We start from the raw sequence: 26,435 nt of genomic DNA, 5'->3' as shown, positions 1-26,435 counted from the left end.
TTTAGCAACGGCACAAGTAAATCTTGTGGAGTAGCTATTTTAGTAAAAAAGACTATAAGTACCAATAGCAAGTTAATATATCATGACAAGAAAGGTAGAATACTTATTATAGATGTTTGCATAAACAATAGAACATACAGAATTGTTAACATATATGCCAGTAACTGTGAAAAGGAAAGGAAAATGTTTCTAAATAGTATAAGCAGATGGATAGATCATAGAACCATAATAATAGGAGATTTCAATATCGCATTAACTAAGGATGATATATCAATTAATAATGTATACAAGAATGACACAAGCAGAACTGAGCTATATAATTTAATGAATATTCACAATTTGACAGATGTATGGAGAATTCACAACCCATTCAAGAAAGAGTACTCCAGAAGACAGGTTGTGCAGGGAAAAATGAAACAAGCCAGAATAGATTTATGTCTAACGGCCCCTGAAGCAACAAAACAGATCAATAAAATACAATATAATTATAACGCATGGAGTGATCACGCAACAATTGAGTGTTACTTGGGTGCTGCAGGAGGTTTCAGGGGGGGAGGTACCTGGTGCCTCAACTCCAGCCTCCTGGCAGATTCAACTTACGTTAAAAAAATCACAAAACTGCTTGATTATGCAAAAATTGAAATGAAAATAGAAAATAATTTTATAGAAAAGTGGGAAATTCTAAAGCAAAGAATTAAAAGAAGTAGTATAAATTATAGTAAAGAGAAAAAGTGGAGAGAGGAGCTGGAAGAAAATCGACTAAGAAAATTAATCAATCATGAAATAGCATTATTTGATAAAGAACCTAACAGAAACACAGAAAACTATGAATTATATAAAGCAAAACTAGGAAACATAGAAAAAATAAAATGCAGAGGTGCAATGATAAGAAGCAGAGTTAAAAATTTAGTAGAAGGAGAAAAATGCACCGCATATTTTTTGGGGCTCGAAAAGCAAAAACAAAACAAAACTATAATAGAAAAAATCAACGATATAACTGGAAAAGAATATGACGATCAAGAAAATATACTAAGAGTAACTACAGAGTTTTATAAAGAATTATTTGATAATGGATATAGCAATAGCGAAGAGGTAGACAAGTTGTTATCAAATATCCAAACTAGTATTTCAGTGGAGGATAAGGAATGGTCTGATGCACAAATTACTATTAATGAGATAAAGACGGCAATAGATAGCTTAAATAAAAACAAAAGTCCAGGGGTAGATGGTTTAACAGCAGAATTTTATATTTGTTTCAAAGAGCAGATAGCTCCCCTGTTGCTGTCATTGTACCACTCAATGGAACGGGAACAGAGAACATCCAATACATTCACTGCAGGAATAATTTCACTTATCTACAAAAATAAAGGTTCAAAACAGGATATAACAAACTATAGACCAATAAGTTTACTCAATACAGATTACAAGATACTGACCAAAACACTGGCAAACAGGCTTAAACTTACAATAGGAACCATTATTGGTAATACACAGGCATACGGCATACCAGATAGAGACATCATAGATACGATCCTTACAATAAAGGATACCGTCAGGACAATGGCAGCACAGGGGGGGGTATCTGCTCGGAATTGATTTGGAGAAAGCGTTCGACAGAGTAGAACATCTTTTCTTATATAAAACTTTAAAAAGATTTGGATACGGTGAAGGCTTTATTAGATGGATTAAATTATTATACGATAACGCATACAGTCAAATAAAGATAAATGGACAACTAACAGAAAAGATCAAATTAAAAAGATCGGTAAGGCAAGGATGCCCGCTTTCGGCTCTTTTATACAGTATTGTTGCTGAGCCACTAGCTTTAAGTATAATGAATGATAAGAATATTATAGGTATAAAAACATATAGAGACAAAGTCGTTAAAATAGCACAATTTGCGGATGATATCAATATAATGTTTAAAAATGAAGAAAATTTAAATTATATTATAAAACATCTAGAAAGATATGAAAAAGCATCAGGAGCTAAGGTTAACAGAAATAAGTCAGAAATGATGGAATTCGGTAAAAATAGTTTAAAAAATAATTGGGGTTTTAGCACTAAAGAATACAGGAAAGTACTGGGTGTATACATTGGTAAAAATGAAGGGGAAGCCAGGGACTTAGGGTGGAGAGAACTTGTAAAAAAGGTAGAAAATACACTTAATTTATGGAGAAGTAGGGGTTTAAGCCTGAGAGGAAAGGTAATTGTCATCAATGCCTTAATACTGTCAAAAATTAATCATGTTTTGGGGGCCTGTGAGCTACCGCAGTGGGCACTAAATGCGCTCAATGAAGCGATCTCCTCCTTCCTTTGGAGGGGAAAGGGAAATTCGATCGCTCATCGGGTGATAATTGCTAATAAAAGGGAGGGGGGATTAGGACTAATTGACATCAGTGCAAAAAAAGATGCACTCAGGGCCAAATTAGTTAGAAATTTTCTCGATTCGAACAGGCAGTACCCCTGGGAGGACACAATGGCGGGCTACCTGGCTGAGTACGGGGAGGGGGAGAAACTCCCTCTTTATCACCTCCTTCCTGGGAAAAGCCATGGCTCGCTACCGATGTTCTACCAGGAGGTGCTAGAGGCATGGGGCAAATTCCTGCCCCACCTCAGGCCTAAGTGCAGTCAGAAAAGTCATGTGCTGCAGTTACCTTTTCTCGAAAGCACCTTTTTCACACACAATGGTAGGACACTTAAATGCAGGGCACTTCAGCAACATAATATAACAAGGGTCGGTCAAGTGGTGGGGGAAAGGGGTCTGTTCAGTCTCAGGAAAGTCACAACCCAACTCAAAAAAACAGGGACACCGTGCAGAAAGGATTACCTAAATGGACTAGGTAACAAAATCAACAGAAACATAACCTCACTGTGGAGAAACTTAATCATCACGGACAAATCGAGAGCAGACCCCGAACTCCCACCGCTTGAGCTTGTCACACAGTACACAGGGAAAGAGCTGTCACAGGTGAAAACAAAGGACTGGTACACCATAGGGATTAACTCAATGAAACGCACTCCAAAAGCAGAAAAACACTGGGCACAATTATTCAAGGGAATACCGATAGGAAAAATCTGGCAAAACCTTAACATACCTTACATGGACAGCAATACTTTCAAGCTAGAATTCAATATCAGACACAGGAGAATTTTCACAGGAATCAAATTACACCAGATTAATAAGGAAAACTACAGTAGGACATGCCAAATCTGCAATAAAGAACCGGAAGACCAGGAGCATCTATTCATCAACTGCAAGGAATCGGATAAATTCAGGAATTTCATAAGGATGCTACTGCAAGAGCACTGCAATTTCAGTTTGACAGATGAAACACTATGGACATGGACTCTTCTCTTTGGTACTACACTGAAACAAAAGGATCAGAACAGGACTCTCATAAATACCATACTCACTTTTGCAAAAAAATCAATATGGACAACTAGAAACTACGCTCTCTATGAAAAGAAGAAAATAAACATATTTGGGTTTTTTTACACAACACTCTTGACGCACCTACAAATCTTACATGACATGGACAAGGATATTTTTGAAAACACTTTCTGCAGGAAAAACACATTTTTCAACATAGCAAATGGCAAAATTGAAATTAACAAGATTGACAATGGTATGTTTTCTCTTCAAATTCCCAGCTAAGTAGTCTCTTTTTTTATAAAGCAAAGTATTTTTCAAATTTAATAAAGGGGTGAGCAAATTGGGTGGTTTATGTTTGGGTGTGTTTAACATTTCATTTTGATAAAATTTCATAAAAAAAAAAAAAATTGTGTGTGACACTTCACGACAGGAATTTGTTCTTTTTAGTCCCATGAGGTTTTTTTTCTCTCTTTAATTTTTATTTATTTTTTTGGAATGACCTGCATTGCTCCAGTGGCTGTAGGCCCATAGTGTTGGTTTATTTGTCTAAATTTAACTTAATTTAAAAAAAAACAAAAAAAAAACAAAAAACCTCTGATGGTGTTTTCATCAAGTTTGAGGTGTATCAAGGGTGGGGTTTTTTTTTGGTAAGATTTCTTTCCTGAAGGAATTTATTTTTTATATAATTGTTAAATTTTGTCATGTAAATAAGAATGTACAGTTGGTAAAAATGTATGCTGTATTTTTGATAATAAAAGACACACAAAAAAAAAAAAACACGCCCGATCTCGTCTGATCTCGGAAGCTAAGCAGGGTCGGGCCTGGTTAGTACTTTGATGGGAGACCGCCTGGGAATACCAGGTGCTGTAAGCTTTTTTTTTTCTTTGTGAGGAAAGGGCAGCTTTGAGTCTTTGGGGACCAGCATGAGCGAGCTTCCCTCACACACCTTTTCTTGAAGCGTCTTTCTGCAGCTTTCAAATTGAATGTCATGCAGCGTGTAATTTGAAGTAGACAGATGGCAGATGCAGTGTACTGTGCTTCTCTCTACTCCTCTCTCACCTCCTATATGTGTCATACATTGATTATACTCATAGGTATTACGAACTTGTCTCTTTTTCTGGAGCCTTTTAGGCTCCTCTCATTCCAGATCTGGGTGCTGCTGGAGGAGGCTGCAGAGCTGAAGAGGCTCAAGCTGCCACCCGTAGCTCCACCTACTCACATCACCGTCTGTCCATCAGTCTCTCTCTCTCTTTATCTCTGTCCCTCTCTTTCCTTCTACATATCAGTCTTCCTCCATTATCTGTTTTGTTCCTGTTCTCTTTCCCCCCAATCGGTCAAAGCAGAAGGCCGTCCCCATTGAGCCTGGATCTGCTCGATGTTCCTGCCTGTTAAAAGGAAGGTTTTTGTCGCCGCTGTTGCAGGATGTGCTTGCTGATGGAGAATTGTTGGGTGTAGATTCATTAAAGGAGTTTGGTACTGGACCTGCTCTACCTGTAAAGTGTCATGAGATAAGTTTTGTTGTGATTTGGTGCAATATAAATAAAATTAACTTGACCAGTGTCATTTGTGGTCTTTCGTTAATTGCATGCCACATGAAATCATTATTAGTCACTTTTATCTCACATTTGACCTGCAGCTACAGTCTCGCAGTGGCAAGACAAGAACACTTCTACTTCTGATGATGACAGTTTGTTCAACAATGAACTTCATCCAGTACCATGTTGTTAAACACTGGAACATCCACAGCGCCTGAACAGGGACTTGAACCCTGGACCCTCAGATTAAAAGTCTGATGCTCTACCGTCTGAGCTACTCAGGCTCTTCCTTCAGCATTTAGACAGGAAAAGAAACACCTGTGAAGGTAAAACTGATGCTTTCTTGACTTGTTCAATCCTCCATGTTAAAGTCCAGCATGCTTTTGATTTGCTCTGATTCTCTGTGGCAAAATCCAACAAGAGGCTCCAAAAATGTCTTGAATGTCATAAGAATGCACAGGACAAGATGTTCGTTTCCTTCATGTCTGCAGTTCCTCCACTGGAAAGTAAAGTCAATGCTGTTCCTCTGCTGAAACCTGGGATCGGACCAGGGACCTTTAGATCTTCAGTCTAACGCTCTCCCACCTGAGCTGTTTCAGCTCTGAGTGAGGGCCCTGCTTCTCTCATTTTATAATCTCTTCCACTCTCACTAGAACTTAGAGAGGATTTGAGCTTCTGAAGTCATGACACATTGAACAGTTCTACAGGACCATTTTTGATGAATGTCTGAATCAAACAAGCCTCTTTTGTTTGTCTTCTTCCCAGTTGCCTCAACATTGTGTGAGCCAATAATTCCACATCTGTACCAGACACACCTCTGGTTGGTGGGTTTTCTGGATCTTTCTGTTCTAACAGTGTCTTTTATCTTAAATATGCCACTTTCACATGAAAACCTCAATAACAGGACGATATCAAAACTATTATTGCTGCTGTTGCTGTTGTTGGTTGTGTGTCTGTCTTCCATCCCCCTGTCCCCCTGTCTTTCTCTCTGCTTGTCTTTCACCCTCATCTTGTTCCCATCTTTTTGTCATTCTCTCCCTCATTTCTCTCTGTCTTTTGTCTTTTCTTCTCTATATTTGTCTTCTGCTGCTCCAGGATCAGCTCCTATCACTCAGTGGTCCAGAACCATTATGAAGCCTGATCATGAATGTGAGCAAAGCTCTTGGAACAGGCCTGCTGCCACCACAACTAAGATCCTGCAGGTCACTAGAAACTCCAGTGTCCAGCTGACAAGTGGACTTTCCTCTGATCTGTGGTGGTGCTGAGTTTAGCAAACAACTCCAACAAGAAGATGAAGGAGGCCATCAACTCCTCCAAGCTCAACATCTATACTGGCTTTACTGGGAGATCAGGAGGTCAAAGCAGATCTTCACCCTCCACCTCAGATGGTTTCTACTCACAGAGATGAGGGACCAGTTCAAACCAGTTACCTGGAGCTCCCTTAAGCCATTGTCCCCATCAGCTAACATCTGGATCTGGACCTGCACCGGTGCTGACTTGTGTCTTGAGTCCCCAGAGTTTGTTGAACCAGAGAAGCTTCAACTGGTGACGGTCGTACAACCAAGCGTGAAGGTGAGCCTGCATTGTCTGATCTGGAACTAACAGGGGAATTAGCAAGTGCTCTGACTGTTCTAGAGTTGCTGCTGAGTTGAATTTGAATTTATTTGTTGAAATGTTCCAGTTTCTATGAGGTCAGGGAAGATTGGTGTGGATCTAAAGGTCCCATGTTGGATCCCAGGACATTGTTTTGGCTCATTTGAACATTTTCAAACCCTCGTTGCTCAGATTTTACATGAATTTGATCATGACTTTTGGACAAATGTCTTGTTTATTAATTAAATAATCACTTCAGTTATGAATTTAGTGAGTCAACCAGACTTGGTCAATAACAAAAGTTAGTCTGGTTATTATTCAGTTTCCAGTCAGTAGGGACACACACACACGCACACACACACACACACACACACACACACACACACACACACACACACACACACACAGCCTGTCTTTGATATAAAATGGTCTGTCACGTTCACGTTGGAAGATTTCTCTGACTCAATTGTGAATAAAGAGATTCTTCATCTGACACCTGAGTCTTGATCCACTGATTCCTCTGATCCACCTCTTTCTGCTCCAACAAGGCTGACATGGATCAGGTGGGTCCATGTCATCCAATCAGTAGGTTTCTCTTCTCAATTAATTTTCTTCATCCCAGTTTAGATTGATTCTTCTCAGCCTCATGAAGGAGCATCTGATCAGGTGTTTGGCTGCTTGTTGGTTGTAATTCCATAGAGTTTAATCTCAGATGTTATAGAATTAATAAGAACATCTTAAAGACCTTTGTCCAACACTTGAAACTCACCTGTCTGTCGAGGCCCAACTGGCCTTTGGTAGTGAGGTGGTGGATGCATGTGAATGAAATGAGGCTCGTGTTGCTGTGAGTAGCCACTAGAGGGAGACACCTGTCATTCCTCCCAGCTGACAATGAGGCTTCACAGCTGCATTTGAAGCTGTCCTTTATGAGTCACAACTGTCTTGAGCTCAGGAGCCAAACTCACCGAAAAAATATGCAAGTGGCTTTGGACAAAGGCGTCTGCTCAATGAAATTGTAGGATTGTAGAATTCTATAAATGTATAATATAATTGTAGAAATGCTCTCTCTCACCACCCCCCAAAGTCTGTGCCAGGGTCTCTGGCCAGTGGTCAATGGCTCCTATCACCTGCCCAGGATGGATCCAGCTTGCTTGTCTTTGTAATTCTGCACTTATTAGAGACCTGGAAACAAAGGAATGCTGAAAAAGAGAAAATAGGACCTCAAACAAATGGGCTTGTGACACAATTTTAAAGAATTGTGTCAATGTGAATCTTTTACAAATGTGTGTGTGAATGTGGTTGTTGTGGCCGAGTGGTGAAGGCGATGGACTAGAAATCCATTGGGGTCTCCCTGCTCAGGTTGGAGTCCTGCCAACAACGTTAAAGTGTTGATGTTCTGGAGGAGACAACATCTGATCTTTGTTAGATCCACGAGTCAAAGGTTTTCTTTAAAGTGCTGCAGCAGCTGAGGATGAGGGAGAGACAGAATTTCAAACCATCTTCGTGAGGACATTTTGAAAAATGATGACATTTTGCCACAGTTATTATTGACTTGGAACACTGCAAAAATATCCCCTCTCCAAAAACCCTCCTCTTCAACTTTGTACCCAAGTTGTCTCCTCATCAGGCACCACAGTGTCCAGGATGTTCAGTCAAAAAGTCATTAATGATTTTAAAAATGTCCATCAAACACAAAATAAGGCTTCAAATAGGTAAAATCACCATCTGTAGACTGGACCAATATGCTGATGTGATCCTTTGATTAGTTTAGGATCAGTCAGAGATCAAAGACTGAAGCAGGAGATCAATGCTCAGAACCCAGAGATCAAAGACAGAATTCAGACATCAGAGAAAGAATTCAGACATCAAACACATACCTGATGGAGGCTCCACCCCCCCCAGACAGTTTCCATGTAAGTCGTAAGTTTTATTTTTAAAGCGCCAAATCACAACAAGTGTTATCTTCTTTTTATTCTTTTTATTAAAGATTGAAGCTCCATACAAGACAGAGTTTGTAGACAAGAACATCACAGCCTGGGAAGCTTTCACTTCTTTTGATGGACAGCTTTGATTTCAGGTTCTACCTCTGTAAAATTGAAAGTAAAGTAAATGAAGCACCTGTGAAGGTAAAACTGATGATGTCATGACTTGTTCAGTCCTCCAACGTTAAAGTCCAACAAGCTTTTGATTGTCTCTGATTCTCTGTGGCAAAATCCAACAAGAGGAAAAAGAAAATCTTGAGGTTGTCTCACTTTTTTTCATAGAAACTCTGCATAGGACAGTGATAGGATGCTTGTTTCCTTGGATGAAAAAGTCTGGTACTCTCATCTTCTTAAACATTTACTTGTTCAATCAGGACAAGAGAATCTGAGCTTGGATGTCATTTTGTAGTAAGAGGTGAATTAAACTTGTAAACATCAGCTGGTGTTCACTCTGATGATGTATCGATGGTCTGTATTCTGCCTTCTGTAGCACGATGCTGCTGGGAAGAAGCCTGATTATGTCAGAGTTGTGTTCAGTGGCTCCTGCTGGGTCCATTTCTGACAAATAGGCTCCAACGAGTTCAGGTGTTTAAAAGCTCAGGGTTGCTGTCAGCAGACGAGGTGGCCGAGTGGTTAAGGCGATGGACTGCTAATCCATTGTGCTCTGCACGCGTGGGTTTGAATCCCATCCTCGTCGTGAGCGACTCTGGTTTCTACTCCTACATTATGGAATTACTGTGAGGCTTTTAACTGACACAGATACCAGTTGAGTCAACTTCCCTTTCACATCCTGACCAAAACAACTCAGACACCCAGAGCTCACATGTGTCAATCACCTCTGTGGAAGGTCCCGCCCCCACAGAGCTATAAATCCTCCCATCAGTGAAGAAAACTGAAGACGCCTCTTGGATGAGAGCTGAAGCATCTTCAAGAAACCTGAAACAGTCCACTTGGTACATTTAAATAATTCTACAATTTCTTTCAGCTTTTGTCCAAAGCCACGTGCATGTATCACATGTATATAATATATATGTGATACTCTTTCATCTACTCATGCACCAAAAATGCAGTCTAATACCAGTAAATTTGTGCAGAAAAATGTCATTTGTGCTCCTTCTTTTATTTATTTAGTATTTTTTAATGTATTTTCTTTCAATTCACATTTTGTCCATTAACTTCATAATCACTCTTCACAGTCGCCATCTCATCACATGACTAAAGTTTGGGTTCTGTATTGGTGGTAAAATATCCTTCCATGCCCCTCACTAGTTTGCACACAGAAAAGCATATTTTACTGGTTTCAAATCTCTTAGCGTGTTCTCTCTCTTAAACCAGCTGTGGCAGCTTTCATTGTGTGATTGATTTTAAAATATAAAGATAGAACAGAACCATTGGAATAAGATGTCGGGACATTTGAAGGAATGTAAATCTCCTGTTGAAATGTTGCAGTGTGCAGCTGAGACTCTCTGGCAGTGGCACAAGGAGCCACAATGTCAGAACCTGGACCCTCCTGGAGGAGAACCAAAGGTGAGGGCCTTCTTGGCTCCAGCTTGATGGAAATCAAGTGTCTGAGGCTGTTAGCAGCCATGAAGTTGATCTGGTTGGGCACTGGTATTTTTTCTTGCTGCAGCTCAGGAGTGATTCAGGAGAAGAGTTTCAGAACAGCCAAGGTTGGGACTGGAATTTTAAAATTTCCCCTGGAACCAGACAAACTTGGGAGGTAAAACCTCCAATCATAGCCACTCAGATGCAGCAGCAGAAAGAAGCTGTCATCTACCCTGACAGTCAGGGCATCAAGTCAAGAAAACATCAACCATCTTGTAGTTCCAAACCTTCACCTGTCAGATTCAGCTACTTCTTATTGTGGGACTTTAAATTTGAACACAATGGAATTTGGACAAGGAGTTTTCCTTCAAGTCCAAACATCATCGTCCAGCCTCCAACCAGAGGTCCATCAGTTATCATGGGAGTCACATGTGGAGTCTGGGTTCTTTTCTAGAATGTGACGGCAATGACAGTCCTGCCAAGTGACATCACTGACATGAATGGATGACTTCAGTCACATGACTGGATGAGTTGAAAATTTTGTTGTTGGCCTCTGGACCTTTTTTAAATCAGTAGTTGACCACAGGTAGCTTAGCCAACTGTTAACTAATTAACTTTTAGTCCAGACAAAGAATGTGGGTTGACAGTTATTCATACAAAGTCTTTGGTTTCAGATGCAGCCTCAACTGAGACTCCAAGTTCAGAGGATGGGTTTGTTTGCTGTCAGGTTGCCACCTTTCAGAAATGAAAATCAGGGACGCCCACCACGGCTCCTGGGGGCCAGGACCACCAGGGGCCTGACTCCCATTAGGTGGGTGCCCACAGCAGTGGTGTGTTTTATTTTGTAGGTGTTTTTAGTCAAGGGGTGATCAAGAAAGCAATTCCTCCTACTTAAAGCTTGAAATGCTTTATCACCAATAAACACATTCTTTATTGTTCAACACTGAACTGCACAATTAAGTTTTAAAATATAAACTCAATAAATGGAGAACTTTATGTGACTTAAGTTCATAACACATCAGCAGGTTTCCCTCCCTTCTTTTTCCAAGTCTCCTTCTTGTTCCTCCTTGCAGCTCTGGGGAACTCTTGGTCTCTCAAAGCCCTGTTGGAAAACTCTGAACAGGACTGCTCAAAGTTGAGAGTGATCACTCCTTTGAGCTCCATGGAGCTCCTGTTCCTGCAGTCACTCCATTTCTGCTTTTCATTTTGTGTTTGTATTAAAGTTCTATTGCTGAAAATAAGAGACTTTTTTTCCTTTTTCTTGAAGTAAATATATGAGGGTCGAAACTGACCCATAACACCATGGATGTTTCAATAGTTAATAATATTAAAATGAAGAATAAATCAAACCAATCCATGTCAGAGATGTGTTCTAACACCCCTCAGTAATGGTCAGCAAACACAACAACCTTTTGTTTATTTCTATGATTTTCTTGAGGTTCATTTTATCATTTTTTTAATTGAAATCGAGGGTTTACTGACTAAAAAAAGGTCCAGAGGCCCACAACAAAATATTCAAATCAATATTTCCATGCATAAGGAAGCCTAACAAGGTAACCAAGAGATGGGAAACAACATGGATGATAGAAAATTGTTTTTAGTTTATTTGACAGCTGATGGAAGATGTGGGTCAAAACTGACCGTTAACATAAGAGATGGGAACAGAAAGCTAACACAAGAGGAAGGTTGAAGCTATGAAAAAGGAGTTAGAAAAATCTTGAACTGACAGTAGAAATATCCTTTTGTGTGTTTACCTTTGTTGACAGAAGTCACTTTAGCTTGGCAGTGAAAAGAATCTCTGCTAGCTTGACAAATAAGTGGCACAAACTGGGTTCAAGCTGGACTTTGGACACTGGTATCTGCAACAACTCCCATCAACTCCTAATCTAGCATCTCTGCTGTGGTCAAACTATTTTACAGAACATTTGACAGACCTGTGGAGCAGTGAGGACAGACATGAGTTGATCCACATGATCCACTGAAGCACCATTTTACCCTGCCACTGAGGACACAAACATGAGCTGGAGTTGGGAATCTTGAACTGAACCTGGTATCACAGCGACACCTACTGCTGCAAAATGGAACAGCAACATTGAACCCAAGTGCAGGATTGGAGGGAGACTGATGGTCGCTGTTTGGGTTTTTGAAGAACAAGGAGGGCTTTGGTTCAAGCTGGATTCTCAGAGACTATTTCCCCAACCTCTACATTGGCATCTACACTGTCATCCAGTCAGGTGACTGAAGTCATCCAGTCATGTGACTGAAGTCATCCAGTCAGGTGACTGAAGTCATCCAGTCAGGTGACTGAAGTCATCCAGTCAGGTGACTGAAGTCATCCAGTCAGGTGACTGAAGTCATCCAGTCAGGTGACTGAAGTCATCCAGTCAGGTGACTGAAGTCATCCATTTATGTCAGTGATGTCACTTGGCAGGACTGTCATTGCCGTCACATTCTAGAAAAGAACCCAGACTCCACATTTCCTCCTATCTATTATTGTGTCCCACCCTCCTGGTCCTTACCCTGAATTCTCAGAGTTTTTATCCAGTTCAGTTCTCAAAACGGATGAAGTCATGAGTGTCGATAAATTTCCTTTTCTCCACTGATTATATGTCAAGGTTTGTGTGGGGGGGTGGAGCCTATCCCAGCAGCCTTCGGACAAGAGGCGTGGCCACCAGATCGTTTGGATTGTCTATAAAATCAAGTACACATGAACATTAAGCGGTTTACACAGGGCTGGTGGTGCAATGGATAGCATGACTGACTACTGTCAGAAGATTCTAGGTTCAACTCCTGGCTCGCTCACTTCAAGTTTTATACTGAGAAGCTTTCACACCTGAAGTGTGAACCACTGCTAAAAGTCCCTGAAATCCTCCAAGGTTTCCTCCTTGTCTGCTGTAAACATGAACACATGCATGGATCCTGCTACCTCTCACATGTTAAGCTGGCACTTGACAGTGACAGCAGGAGAACAAAAAATCCCAGTGTGTCATCAACATTTCCTGGAAACTAAATGATAGAAGCTGTTGAATTTCTGTATCAGAACAAGGAGAAAGGAGCCCCAATGAAAGAGTGATGATTCTTTATTTTGATTTTGTTCTTCACTCCTACACAAGAGAGTGAAAGTGTCGGCTGGCAGGGAGCAACTGCCTGCTTCAGAATGGGACGAGCCTCAGGACTTTCCAGTGAGAGCTGCAAAGCTTTCACTTTATCAATGGAATCACTGGGAAAAGAAACTCATCCTGTCAGATGAAGGCCAAAGAGTTTTGCTTCACTGTGTTGAGGGAGGGTTTGTTCAGATGATTCTAGAAGAAGAAATCAAAACATCATCAATTAACATTCAGAAGAAGTGAATGCAGAGTTTTATTGATGGTTTCAGGAATCAGCCTCTGGGTTCGTGGTGCTCCAATCTTCAGACAACTGAAAGTGATGAAACCACCTGTGTTGAGTTGTCTTCCATCATGGAAAACTAAAAGGAAAAACTCACACAATTAAACATTTATGGGTTAACAGTTAGCTGAGCTACCAGTTGTCAAACCTGCAGCTGAGGGAACAAACAAGAGCAGGCTAACATTTGTATTTGAATTTTATGTATGCAAAGAATCAGAAAGGCAGTTACAATGACATCATCAATACAAAACCTTGGGCTCACAAAGATGAAGTGAACAATTTCCACAATCAATCCCAAATTTAGTCCTGAAGTTAGAAAATAATATTAGCTAGCTAGCTAACGTTAGCTAGTTAATGTTAGCAAGCTGGCAATATTTAGCACCATCAAATAGTTCAAACAAGGTCAACAGCTGTTATAATGATGGTCACATGATTTAAAAGATTAAAAACAACTCTCTGTATCAATGTGAGATAGAGTTACATAAATGAATAGAACATTACTCACTGACTGAAAATTGAAAAAGCACCAGACTTTGGTCCAGAGCTTGGTTCTAACGTGACTTGACAGCACTTTTGAGGGCCTGAGCCAGAAGGAACTTCTGGCAAAGACTCCATTATTTTTCCACTTTTTTTTCTTCTTGCAATCAACACTGCCCAGAGTTCATCTGCAGGAAATAAGACTCATACAATTGATGCAGTTTGGTCAGACGGTGCAGACACACTTGACACCCAGAGAGGTGAGCAGGTTTTGGACCAAGTTGAAACTTGTCAAGTATTTGAGACAGAAAATGACAGAAAGCTGTGGCTGTGTTCTGGTTCTGCATGTTTTAGATTTATTCCCCTCCCAGTAATGTCTTATTTCCAGCTCTGCTCTCCCTCAACTACTGTTTAGTGTCATATTTATTTTGCTGACTACTTCATTGACATGTGGTAAAAATGTCTTGTGTTTCCTGAAATTAACTGAGTGCTGCTCAGTAAAGTTGACATGACTTGAGATTCTATTCCTGGTTGGTCCATTTCAACATTCTTATCCTTCCTATAATTGGAAATAAAGTTTCAGTCAGGAATGTACTTGATTAGTACTGCATATAGTACACATCAGTCACTGCCATTACACAGTGGAATGGAAGTTGAAATACTGTTTACCAGCAAGCTGAAAACTGTTGTGGTATTTGACAATTCCATTGTTTCTGAATGAAAATCATGTGAAGGAGAATCATTGAGACATCCTAAAAATGGCTGAGGTCTCTGAGCTGCAGCAGGTCTGAGCTGCTTTTGATGCCCAGATGATGAGGAGGCAGTGAATGTTGGGTTTGGTGGAGCTGAAAAAATGCTGCAGGTGTTGAGAGGTCTGCTGGTGTCCAGGACTTCCTCTCCAGGTCTCAGCTTCTCCCTGCAGTTCCCACAAACACCACAACAGTCCTGGAACCCCTGCAGATGGTGGAGGACCATGATGACCCCGATGCACCATCAGGGCATCAAAAAGCAGTCCTGATGATCAAAAAGGTCCCTCCACTCATTCAGGGTCAACTCTAGAAGAAGCTTCTGGAACAGATGAGCAAACACACTCAACTAGAAATCATGATTTAAACACAATGTTGATTTTTTACAAATTCCTTCAATGTTTTAAAAACCATCAAAGTGGACAGAAGCCCAGATGGTCCAAACCTGTTTCCTGTCTCCTGCCATTGTGGAGAGCCTTTGTTCTGTCCTGCTGCTGTCCAGTTGTCTCTACTGAGCTCCTCTGCTGGTTCCACCTTGAAGAGGGTCTGAGCTAAAATTGAACCTTGAGGAACTTCAACCTTTGATCTCAGAGTTTTGTGTTTGATCTTAGAATTCTTTCTTTGATCTCACCTGAGACAAAGAAATGGAAGCTCAATCTGCTGTTGAGGAGGCCGTGATCGTATAGTGGTTAGTACTCTGTGTTGTGGCCGCAGCAACCCCGGTTCGAATCCGGGTCACGGCAGCATGAGACAAATTTCTTGTGTGCACTGATGGACACAAACCAAGCTGAAATTTCCCACAATGCAACAGGGCGGTGTTTGGTCAGTGTTGAGCAGGCGTCAGTCTGACAATGATGTGATATTGTTTTGTTATCACTTGACCAGACCCAAAAGTAGGCTCCAGGTATCAGTTTCTTCTCAATGCTAATGTCTGCTACTTTGATGGTTCTGACTACAAAAAGGTCCAGACCCCTGGATATGGTGGTTCCTCCCTAAACGTAGATTCTGTCAGCTCATGTTTTGAAATCAACTCACCATGAACACAAGTAGATTTCAATGGACTGCAAATGTGTCTCATTTAATGGTAAACATGTCAAATATAAATTCCATCACCTGAGGAGGTCTGCTGCTGGAATTAAGCTCCAGATATTCACAAGATATTCTAGAGCTTTAAAATAACCCTTATCCCAGTGGCTTTCACGTGTGAGACAGAAGAACATGGATGGATGGAAATATAATATTTAATATATTGCAGGATATTTTCCAATATATTCCACTATATTTACTATATTTTCGATCTTGTTTCAATGTTATAACATTAAGCTCATCTTAGTAAAACAATGAAGTTACCTGAACTAAATTCTTGAAAAAAAAAACTGTCACTGACTGAAATAAATCAAATCTACTTCAAAGTTCCTTCTGTTGTCATAAGTCAGCCATTTTAAGTGTACTTGTAGTTCCAGGGCATTCCAAGTGGAGATGATATGAATCATTTTGTTCGATGAACTCAGTTCCTCTGCTTTGATGTTGGTGGACTGAGTGGAGTTTGCCTGAACCTGCTTGAACCTGTTTGCTCCTGCTCAGTCCCTCACTCAAGCCTCACTCAGCCTCAGCAGCACCGCTCCACTGAGGACTGATTCAGGTTCCTAGCAACCAAATACAGAGGAGAGCCCAGCCTCACGGCAGGTCTTTGCAGAATCAATTTTCACAATCAAAGCTCCCACAGCTGCAAAAAGTGAGAGGACAAGCAGTGATGTTCAAGATGAATGTCCAACATGGGGCTTGAACCCACAATCCTGGGATTAAGCATCTCATGCTCTACTGACTGAGCTAGTTAGGCTACATCTGAGTAACTTCAATAGCATGAAGTGATCAGAGTGAGAGACGTTACAAGCGCTTCATCTGCAAAAGAAAAGAACAGCGCCATCTGGCATACACGTGACCACAGTCACATGAGCAATCACATGATTAATGAATGACAACAAACACACCTTCATCTTTGACAAAACAGTAAAATAAAAGGTGAATCACAGATGAGACACCAGTGGTAAAAACACTAAAGTGCTGTCAAGGAGAAACAGGATACGACCAAACACACACACAAGTTACAGAGAGAGAACTCTCCCAGAAGGAACCACTCAAAGGAGAACCATAGACATCATCAGGCTGTATGACCTCATCAATATGAGACAGGGGGATAGGAAACAAGCTCAGAGATGTCAGAAACATGAGATCCAAGCGGTGAGAAAGCTTCAACTGGTGAGGTTACAGAAGAAGACTGAGAGATCAAAGACAATTTGTGTCCACAAAGAAATCATTGAGAAATCAAGGTGAGATCAAAGAAGGAATTCTAAGATCAAACACAAAACTCTGAGATCAAAGGTTGAAGTTCCCCAAGGTTCAGTTTTAGCTCAGACTCTCTTTAATATCTCTATACTGCCACTTGTCATCAGGAGACTCAGTATAAACTTCCACAGTTCTGCTGATGTCACATAGCTGTACATCGCCGTGTCTCCTGATGACTTCCTCCACGTCACCTGTTGATGTGACAGGACTCGACCAAACGTCATGTTTTGATGAAGGGGGTGTGAGTCTGAGTTGGCTCAGTTGAGACAACTGGACAGCAGCAGGACAGAACAGAGACTCTCCACAATGACAGGAGACAGGAAACAGGTTTGGACCATCTGGGCTCCACCCACTTGTATTTATTAAAGGAAATTGTAAAAATCAACAAAGTGGAAACATTGGTTTTGCCAGTGGGTTTAAATCATGATTGATATGTTAGTGTTTGTTCATCCATTTATTTGTCCAAGAGAAGAAGAAGTGACTCTGAGTCAAACTGGAGTCCTTTGAGGTCTGGCATCTCAAGAAGGAGGAGCATTCAGGCTGAGGTCATCATAACAGTCAGGATGTGCTGACTCATCATTAGTGGGAATCTCAGTGTCAATGTTGTGTAGTGAGGGACAGCACTGTTGCTGTGGCCTGATATGTAGATGAAGGAGTCAATGAGACACCATGAAGACAGACAGCATTGCTGGACAACACCTTCTTTTATTACTTCAGCATTGGCAAGAACTGGAAGCATCAGCAGAACCACCGCAGAAAAAGAACACTTCTTTTTTTACAGATTTTTCATGTCACCAAGCACTCTATGAGCTAAACTGCCCCCTTCTGGTGTAACTACGCATGTACAGGTGAAACAATGAAACTCTTCCCAAAAATAACAGAAAATCATGGAGCTCATTATGACATCACACTAACTACTTTCACTCCAGAAATCAGGTCATGACATCATAAAGAAGAATAGAAGTCTCTTCCTCACAGGTGTCACAGAACAAAATCTCTCCAACACTGAACAGTAGTGAGAGAGCAAAGCTGGTAAGAAGACAGGACTGTTGGAGGAGGAAACCTCTCAATGTTCCAGAGTTGTTTCAGTGGAAGACATCACATTTGGGAGGGAGGTTCTTGACATTTTCATCCATTTTTATTTTGGTCAGATGAACACATCATGAGCTCTACTTGGACAGAATACGCCTTCAAACAGGCAGGGGTGCTGAGGCTCAGAGACCAACAGTTGAACAACATCAGAGCTCATCAGAACAAAGACCAAGGTGTCTGTTTTCATTTCAAAAGATTTGTTGTCAGTGAGTCTCTTATATTTTTCATCAACACCTGAATGAAGGATGGTTTCATGAAAAACTGTCATTTTTTTAACGAAAGCTGAGAAAAACACAGTTTTGTCAAAGAAGTGGTTTTCCAGCATCAAACTGGACTTCATTTTGTTTCCATCTCTCATTTGGTGACTTCAAATGTTCACTGTAAAAATCCAGCCTACTAATCAGGAGGAGGCCCAGTATTGGACCATGAGCTGATCTCTGCTATGCTGGTAGATGGGAACTTGTTTAAAGTTGATTTTGAGATTATTTTTCAACAAAATGTGCTCAGACGGCTCCTCAACAGTTCTGATGATGAACAGAACCTCTGTCCTCATGGGTCATGTGACAGGATGTGACCTCTACATGAGCCAGAAGCAGTGAACGCACCCCCGCACAGCAGAACATGTTCACTTGACCTGCTCTGGCTACTTGTGGTTAGCTTGCTGCTAAAAAAAGTGGGTACAAAAATGGAATCATGGTCCCTTCAGACTTTCCATCAGTTTTATTCTGTCAGTGGAACGAGTCAGTTTGGGCTGTAGAGACTAAAACAATCAATCCAATGTTTTGCAGCCACTTCTTCTTGGATGTTTATGGGAAAAAAGTATTTTGGGGCCACAGTGCATCACGTGGTGGATGGGGGAGGAGCATCCAAATCTGAGGAGACGTTTCCATTGGATGGAAAATGAGTCGACACCACTGAGGGAAGGATGAGTCCTCAAATGTTTGAATTGTTTTAACAGGAAGAGAAAAAAAGAAAAACTGGGAGTTTGATGTAAAAACACTGGAAAAGTTTTTGGTTTGTCAAGTGTGGAGAGATAAATGAGCCATGACCACAGAGATGCAGGATCAGAACTGAGAACATGGAGTTTTCATTTCAGGGACCTTCAATAACCTTTGATCTATCTGATAAAACAGGCCAGAACTGAGACTTGACCTTGAGAACAGAGATGGACGATCATGAAAACATGAGGAAAACTACAAGACTGCAATGAGGAGACGTCCTGTTGCTTTAAACATCATCACGGTGAAAGCAGAAGAAGCCTGGAGCTCAGTTGTGGCGGCGCTGCAGTCACACGTCCGTGGTGTCTTGGTGGTGAACTCCAGCCTCTTCATCAACCAAGCCTTCCTCTGTAGCATCACCAGCGTTGAGTTCAATGTTCTCCTGGTGTCCTGCCTGCCGCTCCATTTTGGCCTGGAAGACACGACAGCTCAGACCTCCAGTTGCTGCTGAAACAACTGCTCATAGCCAAGGACCATGAAGCTACGTCGTGTTACCTTGAAGTAGCGGTAGAAGAAGACAGCACATGACCCCAGGATCGGATGGTGGATGAACGCTCTGATGATGAAATCACTTAAAGGCACTGAAAAACATTTAGAATCATCACATTTGATCAATGACATCACCACTGACCACCACAGACATGTTGATGGTTGAAGGTTCTTGATGGAAGGCTGCATGTTAAAGGAACACGCTAACTTTTAGGAGAAGTCTCTGATTGTCCATCATCCCCAGAGCCAGACTAGAAGATGGAGACCCTTCTCTAGGAGCTGAGACTCATGCTAGTTAGCTTAGCACAATGAATGGTAGGAGGTGGGAAGTGTTAGCATAAAAGTCCCAAACAGTCGTTGCCTGTGGAAGGAACTGAAAAAAAAACAAAATAGAAGTTTTAATATAAACAGACAGAAAATGTTGTTATTTCATGTGTTTTCACATAAAACAGACACCCCCTATTTTTTGAATTTATTCCACCTGACCAGTAGGTGGAGCTCTGACGCTTACGTGGGTTAGGCTGAGAGATTTTTCCCACAGGCCCAACGAAGCCTCAGAAATCAAACGGACTTGAGAAGACGTTCATCCATCGTTTCTCTCTTCATTGATCCTCAGTCTTCATCCTGGGTATCACATGTAGCGTCCAGATACCCCTCAGTCTGGAGCCGCTACACCTGCATTCATATATCTGGGCTTGTGGATCACTTTTAACAGACATTCTAATTTTAGAATCAGACACGTAGCTGGGACTACTTTCCTGACTGGGAGCAGTGATTTGGCCACCAAAACCAAATGTTTGTTGGAGCAGGAGAGCGACTGCTGCTACTGATCATGGCCGACATTGGAAGAGAGGGTGAGGAGGAGGAGGAGGAGGAGGAGGAGGAGGAGGACTGCAGGACAAACCAACATCATGATCCTGAGACAGTTGATGCTAACACTTCCCACTCACTACCATTCATTATGCTAAGCTAACTCATGGTCTGCTGGTCTCTGCTGGTCTCAGCTCCCTCATGGACACACAGAACATGTAATTACAACATTCTTGGTTTGATTTCACCAACGTGTTGAACCTCATGCAGTTTCCTCTCTCTTTGTTTCCTGTTTGTTCAAACTGTCCAGTTCAAGTCTGGGGCCTCTTGCAACGAGATCATTTCCTGTCTGGTTCGTTCTGACACTGAGTTTGAAGTGGGACCTTCACGTGAGCAAATGATAGGACGAACAAATGTTTCTGGAGAAACTATTAACACTTGCTAACACTTCCCAACCGCTACGATTCAATGTGCTAAGCTAACTAGCGAGGGTCTCAGCTCCCTAGAGGAGAGTCTCTGTCTCCTTGTCTGGTTCTGGGGATGATGGACAAGAAGCATATTTCCCAGAAGGTTGGTGGATTCATTAACACAGACTATTTTTACACGTCCGCCATCGTTCCACTGTTATTCTGAAAATGACAACAGTCCAGATTTAATCAGGATTCTAGAAAGAGTTTATTCTGGGTGGGTTTTCAAAACTGAGCATTTCTCAATGAAAACGTAGGACAGACCAATATTATTTAGGTTTGAGGCTTTTCTGTCATGAATGAACTTCAGGAGGAATTAAAACTGTAGAGTCTCACTGTGTGAGACACTTTAACTGGATGGGAGACAAACAAATGACAAGTCAAGTCAGTTTTATCTATCTTGCACCAAATCACAACAAAAGTTATCTCATGACACTTTACAGGTGTCTGCTTTCTGAATTGTACCAAGGTGCTTGTTTCCTTGGACTTATAGATTTCTTTTTTAACGGGGCATTTGAGTCCAAAGTTGTTCTTAAGGAGCCTGTTGGACTATCAAGAAAATGATCAATTTGACAGTGAACTTTAGCTCCGCCCTTCATCTCTCAGACTAGCCTAGCTAGTTAGAATTAGCTAGCTGGACTATTTTCCATAGTCATGTAAACAGCTTCATCAGAATGTTGTCATTTTCAGGCTAAAAACAAGAAGCAGGAGAACAGAGGAGTAGAAAGTGCATGTAAATGTAGTCAGGGTCACATTCTTCTGTCTGACTCCAGCTGGTCCTGTTGTCACCTGCTATGATGAGGTGGAGCTCCTGGCTCTCAGAGGAGAAGTGATGGGGGAAAACATGGGACAGGTGATAAAGACATTTGTAGTTCCCTCGGTGGGTGTGGTCTGCTGCTGAGAACAGGAACTGGGCGGAGTGCTTGAGCGCTGGTAGGGTGTAGTTCTGTGCCGTGCTGGAGGTGGAGAAGATGAGCTGGAACAGGCCTCCTGGTACTGTGGTTCAACAGAGCAACTGATGGTGAAGTTGGAGCCCCGGAGCAGCAGAGTCTCCTGCTGCCTCACCTTAGAGACGCCGTCAGTGAAGGCAGAGAAGGAGATGTTTGGCTGGACCAGCAAATCTGTGGAGGGGGGAGCAGAAGAAAGGCTGAATCAGCAGATGTGCTGGTGTCATCGAGGAAGCAGCAGCTTGTTTGGAATGTCCAGTTTTACCTGAGCACACCACCATCAGACTGGTAGCACGATGAACTTCATCAGTCTCCACTACACACTCCCGCAGTCCAGATGCTGACTGGACACAAGAAGACCTGATCCACCACACAGGCCTGGATCGCGAGTTCTGTCTTTTATTTGTTAAAGCAGCAGAGCCACAATTCATCCGTCTACACACTGCAGAGGCAGACTGGTGGAGCCATTCAGGACCCCCAGGGGCCGCTGGTCTCCACTCTCCCTGGTGTTTGATCTCCAGGGTCCCAGCACAGCGACTGGGCTCTCCCACCATCCTGACTCCATCAGGCTCTGAGCAGACACAGGAATCATGAGTGGTAGAAGCAAAGCAGTGGGATGAAGCAGATCCATGACCTTCACCTGAGCAGACGAGGCCAACGCTTTTCCCAGGTAAGCAGGTCTTCCTCACTGAGCCAGACCTTCCACAGTTTAGCAGAGCAGATTCATCTCCACCACACTGGAACTTTGCTGCCATGACTGGGGTCTCCATGTCTGTATACGGGCCCCCGTGGAGGAGGGACGGAGCCCCACACCCCAACTCTCTACACACCACCTCTGCATCCTGCAGGCCAAAATCCTCCTCACACACAGAGGACCATGACTGGTTAGACTTCACCTCCAGTCTGCCTGAGCACAGACTGGACCCCCCCACCAGCCTGACAGACTCTGTGGAGACATCAGGAAATCATCATTCTAATATTCACCCATTTTTCTCAGCTACTAATCCTGCTTAAACTCATCGGCAAAAACAAGAACCATGAAACTTCCCTTCCTGACTCACCTTCCTCTTGTTATTGCTTGATGAGGCTGAACCCCCAAAACACACACACACACACACACACACACACACACACACACACACACACACACACACACACACACACACACACACACACACACACTCGTATTTGAGACAACTTGGTCTCTCTGCTTAAAGTGAAACATCTGGATTCCGTATTTCACATCATCAACATGACCCTCATCAAATTCAGGATCTCATCATTGTCAGAATAACAGAGGAATATTTGTGTTCATGTAAACAGCCAAAGACAACTTGTCCTGGATCTCAGTCACATGACTGTTAGTGTCAATAATGTTACCTGAGCAGGTGATTTCCTGGATGGTGGAACCAGAAGAGTTCCGTGATCTCACACACTCCTTCAGTGTTGATGTAGACTGAACACACTCAGAGTTGATGAACCACATGAGTCGTTCTGAGGACTCGTCTCTCTGCTGTGTTGAGACAGCAGAACCACAGTCCAGCCGTCTACATATCACAGCTGTTTCCTTCAGGGTCCAGGACCGGCCTGTCTCTGCTGCTCTCCACTCTCCCAGGTGTTTCACCTCCAGTCTACCAGCACAGTGGTTTGCTCCTCCCACCAACCTGACATCATCAGCATCTGAGCAGAGACAAGAGCATCATTAATACATGAATATGCAACAGGACGGAGGAGGACCTGAACCAAAGCTCCACCTGAGCAGATGAGTCCAACTGATTTGCCAGGTGAGCAGGTGTTTCCAGACCCTGAGCGTCCACAGTCCAGGAGGGAAGATTCATGGCCCTCACACTGGAACGCCTGAGTCCAGAATGGAGACTCTGCTGGTCCAAAAAGTCCCCCCTCCAAGACTGAAGGTGTCCCACATCTCAGCTCTCCACACAGCACCTCTGCATCCTGCATGTCAAAGTCCTCTTCACACACGAGGACCACAGCTGGTTAGATTTCTCCTCCAGTCTGCCAGAGCAAAGGTCCGACCCGTCCACCAGCCTGACAGACTCTGAAAAAGACAACAAGAGGCAGATTCATGATGAGAATGAATTCATGTCAACATGAACTCACCTGTTCATGCCTCTGACATGTTAACTAGCAAACCCTGGAAATGAGACAGGAAGACACAGATTTCCAAGGAATTTATCCTCCTTGAAATAATTCATGTGATCCAACAGGGCCGGTTCTAGACAGTCACATATAAGGGGGCAGATAGAAATGTGAAGGGGGCAAAGGGTGGCAACACATGTGGGAAAATGGTGTGGTGGCGGTGTTGGGGCGGGGGGGGGGGGGTAGGTGGTTCTCTGGATAACTGATATTATCATGTAGTTTGATTGCTCTTTATCAGACCTTTACCCTAAGACCGGTCCGACTTGGTCCAACTTGTCCCACCTGAAGGCTAAGCTTCTGCTGGTGTAACTCTTCAGGTCACTGAGGCCCACAAACCCCCTGACCCTTTTGAGGTGGCAATACCTCGGGGCAAAATTTAAAAAAAGAAAACAAAAACAAAAACAAAAAACAAAAAAACATTTCTTAGGATGACAACAACTAAATCTTGACATCTACCTTCATTGGATGGCCTGTATCAAATATATTCAAACCCAACAATAACACTTATCATGATTGCCAATGTCAACAAAACAAAAAGGGTAGGCCAGGTTATTAAAGAAAAATCCCTTCACCAAGTCTTGAAAAACAAAACCAATCAATAGAAAATAACTAAATAAATAAAATAAAGAATAAAATAAAACATCCATCCAGATCTCGACAACCAACAACATTGAAGGTCTTTGTTGGCTCCATGAAGCAGACCAGCTCACTGTGGTGCTTGTGGGATCCAGAAAGAAACACTTCTCTTACAGAGTCAAACAGTGAGAAGAAAAACGGGCTGATCCTCAGTTGACTCTACAAATACAGATGTGCGTGCAGCTGAGTGACAGGGAGATGAGAGGAAGCTGAGACTGTATCACACACCTTTTTTTGCATTTTTTCCGCGACTGCAGATAATTTTGTCAACTCATAATATATCAATCTTGTCTGTATATCAAAATGTGTTTTTTTTTTTACTTCTAAAATTTTGATTTGAGGGGGCAGGACATTTGTTTGAGACAGATCTTGCTTCCCCATAGAGCCGCCCTGTTGATCTTATATCATCTAATATCCCACGTGTCAATCAGAGAACACAACTGGAATCTCTGGTTTTCATCACCTTCTGGACCCTTGCAAAATTGAGCACTGGTTATGTCACGATCCCTATCTCGTGCTTCCTGTTTTATTTTGTAGTCATGTCCTGTCTTCCTGACCTCCCTCCTGTGATTACCTCATGTGTCTCACCTGGTTGATTGCACCACCTGTGTCTTGTTTCCCCTCTCGTATTTAAACCGTGTGTTTTCCCCTGTTAGGTTGTTGGGTCATTGTTGTTGTTGTTGATGATGTCGCTGTCGTCGCTGATTGTCCTGTCTTGTATACTGTCAAGTTCATCAGTCACCGGTCAAGCCTCCAGCCTCACGTCCTGTCTCCGCCCTCACACCACGTCTCCGCCCTCACGCCACGTCTCAAGCCTTCGCCCTCACGCCACGTCCAGCCCCCAGTCACCCAGCTTCAATAAACCTCTTTTGTGCACCTCCCAAAATTGTCTGCATTTGGGTCTCCCACACAATCCTCAACCCTCAACCCTAACATGTTACCAAAAGGAAAGAAAATTGCCTTGTGATTGGAAGGTTGCTGGTTCAATCCTCAGGATTTGCAGGAAGAAGCAGTGTAAATGACTCTAATGTCGGTCCATTTCTGAGGGAAAATTTCCCGTGGGCTTTTATTTTGTTAAGGCAATTCTCAGGAGTTGAGGCTTTTATATTGAAGAGCATCCAGTTAAGTTCCTGCACATCTGGCAGGCAGCATTTTGAAGCTCCTGGCTGGAACTGGAACAAGGAACTCTGTGTTTCATTTGTTTGATGTCAATTTATGGGAATCAGTGAACTTGATTGAGTGTTGAGATGAAGGCTATGCTAACAGGAGCTTCTCTCACAACTGTTTCTCAGTCTTGTTAGCTTCTCTACCTCACCACATGAGCACACTATGGGTGAACATGACTAATTTTTGTGGTTCGTTGTTGTGAAGATTGTTTATGTTGCAGATCTGACGTTTAAAAAAAGAGCTAATTTCATTTATCTGTCTTTTAGCACTTGAGGGTTTTTCCTGAAGAAAAGGATGAAACAGACAGTAAATTATGTTAAAATCCTGCTGAGTGCTGAACAGATTAAAAAGCTACTGGAAACATCAGTGCACTTCACCTTTGTCTCACCAGGATTGAGCTACAAGCAGCACTGCTGCCTCCCTCATGAAAACCACTGAGGTGCCCTTGAGCAAGGCCCTCAGTAGATGAACTGAGCAGCTTGATTTGGTTTTTGTGAACATTATCAGAGTGATGCTGCAAATGTGAGTCACTCAGGGAGTTTCTTCTGGTTAAATAAAGGTTAAAAATGGGATATCATCATTGTCAGAATAATAGAAGAATATTTGTGTTCATGTAAACAGCCAAAGTCAACTTGTCCTGGATCTCAGTCACATGACTGTTAGTGTCAATAATGTTACCTGAGCA

The 26,435-nt window shown here is 42.3% G+C and overlaps 3 non-coding genes across 3 annotated transcripts; 2 read left to right on the top strand and 1 right to left on the bottom strand.

Annotated features, from left to right (window-relative positions):
* Nucleotides 1–5,122: 5,122 nt before the first annotated feature.
* On the bottom strand, nucleotides 5,123–5,195 carry trnak-uuu (transfer RNA lysine (anticodon UUU)). The gene has a single exon. It is a non-coding gene; the product is annotated as a tRNA-Lys (tRNA).
* A 3,906-nt stretch (nucleotides 5,196–9,101) lies between these two features.
* trnas-gcu (transfer RNA serine (anticodon GCU)) lies at nucleotides 9,102–9,183 on the top strand. The gene has a single exon. It is a non-coding gene; the product is annotated as a tRNA-Ser (tRNA).
* Nucleotides 9,184–15,312: 6,129 nt separating this feature from the next.
* Nucleotides 15,313–15,384, top strand: trnah-gug (transfer RNA histidin (anticodon GUG)). The gene has a single exon. It is a non-coding gene; the product is annotated as a tRNA-His (tRNA).
* The last annotated feature ends 11,051 nt before the right edge of the window (nucleotides 15,385–26,435 follow it).

Source organism: Aulostomus chinensis, chromosome 4 (genome assembly GCF_037954235.1).
Source record: "Aulostomus chinensis isolate RoL2024-O1b breed Wild chromosome 4, RoL_Achi_v1.0, whole genome shotgun sequence".
In the NCBI taxonomy this organism is placed as follows: domain Eukaryota; kingdom Metazoa; phylum Chordata; class Actinopteri; order Syngnathiformes; family Aulostomidae; genus Aulostomus; species Aulostomus chinensis.
The sequence above is the reverse complement of the archived record's forward strand: the minus strand, read 5'-3'. Positions and strand labels throughout refer to the sequence as shown.